The sequence below is a fragment of the Chlorocebus sabaeus genome, chromosome 29 (genome assembly GCF_047675955.1).
Source record: "Chlorocebus sabaeus isolate Y175 chromosome 29, mChlSab1.0.hap1, whole genome shotgun sequence".
NCBI lineage: Eukaryota > Metazoa > Chordata > Mammalia > Primates > Cercopithecidae > Chlorocebus > Chlorocebus sabaeus.
The window spans coordinates 12,431,949-12,435,979 of NC_132932.1; the positions used below are offsets into that span (position 1 = coordinate 12,431,949).

General features: G+C 51.4%; 1 pseudogene; it reads left to right on the forward strand.

The window, feature by feature from the left end:
- Positions 1 to 675: 675 nt before the first annotated feature.
- On the forward strand, positions 676 to 3,744 carry LOC103231222 (transmembrane protein 214 pseudogene; annotated as a pseudogene).
- The last annotated feature ends 287 nt before the right edge of the window (positions 3,745 to 4,031 follow it).

A 4,031-nucleotide genomic window follows, 5' to 3' on the forward strand; every position in this document is an offset into this window, starting at 1 on the left:
GGATTGAGTGGGAGATACAGAAATGAAATTAGCAAGAATAAGTAGCTCTTTCAAGATATTTGGCTGCGAATGAAAGAAGAAACAGAGGTGTGAAGTGGAGTGAGATTTTTCTTTTCTTTCCTTTTTTTTTTTTTGTGAGGAGAGATTTAAGAATACTTAAAAGCCTATGGACAAAAATAACAAATGTTGGCAAGGATGCAGAGAAAAGGGCACTCTTGTACACTGTTGGTGGTCATGTAAATCAGTACAGCCATTGGAAAACCGTATAGAGTTTCTTCAAGAAATGAAAAAATAGAACTACCACAAAATCCAGTAATCCCATCACTGGGAATTCATCCAAAGGAAAGGAAATCAGTATATCACAGGGATGTCTGCACTTCCAGGTTTATTGCAGCGCTATTTGCAATAGTCAAGATAGGGAATCAGCCTGTGTCCATCCACGGATGAACAGATAAAGAAAATGTGAGTTGTACGCACAATGCAATACTATTCATCCATTAAAAAGACAAAATCTTGTTATTTGCAGCAACATAGATGGAACCGGAGGTCACTATGTTAAGTGAAATAAGCCAGGCACAGAGAGACAAATACCACATGTCCTTACTCATAATGTGGGAGCTAAAAAGTTGATCTCATGGAGGTAGAGAGGAAAATGATGGTTACCAGAGCCTGTGGTAGGAGAGATGGATGTGGCGGCAGGGATGAAGCAAGGTTTGTTAATGGGTACAAAAATACAATTTGATGGAAGGAGTAAGTTCTAGTATTCAATAGCACAGTAGAGTGACTTCAGTTAACAATATATTTTATATTTTAAAATAGCTAGAAGGGGGAAAGCTGGGGAAGAGGCCGAGGCGGGAGGGCTCCGAGCCATGGCAGCCAAGACCGCGGGCCTGGGGCGCTGGTAGGTGGTGAAGAAGGGCAGGTGGCCTGGGGCCGGCGCCAGCGGCAGAGGCGGCGGCGGGAACCGCCAGGCGCTCGGGGAAGCAAATGGAGTGTGGAAATACGACCTGACCCCTCCAATCCAGACCACAGGCACCCTTTATGAGCGGGGCTTTGAGAATATCATGAAGCGGCAGAATAAGGAGCAGGTCTCACCCCCTGCTGTGGAGCCTAAGAAACCAGGGAACAAGAAGTAGCCAAAGAAGATGGCAACTCTTCCCAACCAAAACCAGAAGCAGGGCCGCTTCCGCAGCCTGGAGGAAGCACTGAAAGCTCTGGATGTGGCAGCCCTGCAGAAGGAACTGGACAAGAGCCTCAGAGCATGTTCTCTGGAAACCCATCCATATGGTTGAAGGACCTGGCCAGCTATCTCAACTACAAGCTACAAGCTCCTCTAAGTGAATCCACGCTGAGCCAGCATACTCATGATTATCCCTACAGCCTCGTGAGCTGGGAGCTGCGTGGGATCATCCGAGGGCTGTTGGCAAAGGCAGCAGGGTCTCTGGAGCTCTTTTTTGACCACTGTCTGTTCACCATGCTACAAGAGCCGGATAAGACACCAGGGGAGTCACTACATGGTTACCGCATCTGTATCCAGGCCATCCTGCAAGACAAGCCCAAGATTGCCACCGCAAACCTAGGCAAGTTCCTGGAACTACTGAGGTCCCACCAGAGCCGACCAGCAAAGTGTCTGACCATCATGTGGGCCCTGGGTCAAGCGGGTTTTGCCAGCCTCACCGAGGGACTGAAAGTGCGGCTGGGGATCATGCTGCCTGTGCTGGGCATCAAGTCTCTGTCTCCCTTTGCCATCACATACCTGGATCGGCTGCTCCTGATCCATCCCATCCTTACCAAGGGCTTCGGCAGATTGGCCCCAAGGACTTCTTCCCACTTCTGGACTTTGCCTATATGCCCAACAACTCCCTGACACCCGGTCTGCAGGAGCAGCTATGCCAGCTCTACCCCCGACTGAAGGTGCTGGCATTCAGAGCAAAGCCGGATTCCACCCTGCATACCTACTTTCCTTCTTTCCTGTCCAGAGCCACCCGTAGCTGTCCCCCTGAGATGAAGAAAGCTCCTGAGCAGCCTGACCGAGTGCCTGACAGTGGACCCCCTCAGCGCCAGTGTCTGCAGGCAGCTGTACCCTAAGCACCTGTCGCAGTCCAGCCTGCTGCTGAAGCACTTGCTCAGCTCCTGGGAGCAGATTCCCAAGAAGGTACAGAAGTCTTTGCAAAAAATCATTCAGTCCCTCAAGCTTACCAACCAGGAGCTGCTGAGGAAGGGCAACGGTAACAACCAAGATGTTGTCACCTGTGACACGGCCTGCAAGGGCCTGTTGCAGCAGGCTCAGGGTCTTCAGCTGCCCTGGACGCGGCTCCTCCTCTTGCTGCTGGTCTTCGCTGTAGGCTTCCTGTGCCATGACCTCTGGTCACACAGCTCCTTCCAGGCCTCCCTTACTGGCCAGTTGCTTCGAACATCTGGTTTCTTACCTGCCAGCCAACAAGCGTGTGCCAAGCTCTACTCCTACAGACTGCAAGGATACAGCTGACTGGAGAAGACACTGCCTGTCTGGGGCTCCCACCTGCTCACCATGGTGCGGCCCAGCTTGCAGCTGGCCTGGGCTCACACCAGTGCCACAGTCAGCTTCTTTTCTGCCCACTGTGCCTCTCACCTTGCTTGATTTGGTGACAGCCTCACCAGCCTCTCTCAGAGGCTACAGATCCAGCTCCCTGATTTCCTGAATCAGCTGCTCTGCTATCTGAGAGAGCTGCTCCTGCTTTTCTACCAGAATGTGCTGCTGCCATTGTGGCACCTCTTGCTTGAGGCCCTGGCCAGCGCCCACGAGCACTGCCATGAGGCATGCAGAGGTGAGGTGACCTGGACTGCATGAAGACACAGCTCAGTGAGGCTGTCCCCTGGACCTGGCTCTGCCTACAGGACACCACAGTGGCTTTCTTGGACTGGGCACTTGCCCTGATATCCCAGCAGTAGGCCCTGCCTCCCTGGTCACTGATTTCTGCGTGGGCAAACCATCCAAGACTGCAGCAGGTGGAAGGTGGCAGTTCTTCATGGGAGTCTTTTTAACTTGGTGCCTGAGTTCTCTCCTAGGCAAGTGGCCAGTTGCCTCCACCTCAGTTCTTCCATCTTTGGTGGGGACAGGGCCCAGTGGCATCTCAGCCTCGTACCCACAATTCTACTGAACACTTTTCTGGCCCTACTGCACTTGGCCCCCAGCCTCCGTCCTTGTGCCGCCCTTGCCCTCTGCCTTCTGCTTCCTTCCATCTCATTTCTAAACCCCAAACAGCTCATCTCTAAAAAGACAGAACGCCCAGCATGTGGCTTCTGTGTTCTTCTGACAAATGATTCCTGCTTCTCCAGACTTTAGCAGCCTCCTGTTCCCATTCTTGGTCACAGCTGTAGCCACAGCAGAAGGAAAGGGGCTTCCAGAAGCCCCGCTGGGAAACAGCAGCCTTACCTCCACCTGAAGCCCAGGTGTGGCTGTCAGTGGCTATGGGGGACTGCACGGAAATGCCTCTCACTTCAAAGTGCCCAACCTGCCCCAAATGCCTCTGAGCCCCTCCCTGTCTCCTCCTTCATAGTCCTCCTTCTTCCAACTTGCCATTCCCCATCATGCTGGGGGACTCTGTCACAAGGCTCAGCTTCTCTCCACTGTCCATCCCTCCTATCATCTGTCTGGAGAGCAGAGCCCAGGTAGTTGTGTGCCTTGGGCCCAGGGACCCCTCCATCAACCTGAGACAGGACTCAGCATATGGTTCTTGGGTACGCCTACCAGGTGGAATAAAGGACACAGATTTGGAAAAAAAAAATAGCTAGAAGACTTTAAATATTCTTAACACAAAGAAATGGTAAATGTTTGAGGTGATGGCTATCCTAAAAACCCCGATTGATCATTACACATTGTATGCATGTATCAAAATACTGCATGTACCCTATAATATGTACAAATATTATATATTGATAAAAATCATAAAAATAAAAAAAATTTAAATAGAAGCAGGGCTACCCAGGTACCACCATGCTTGAGAGGCCATCTGTAGGTACCCTGGCCAGTGACCCCAGCTAAGGCCATC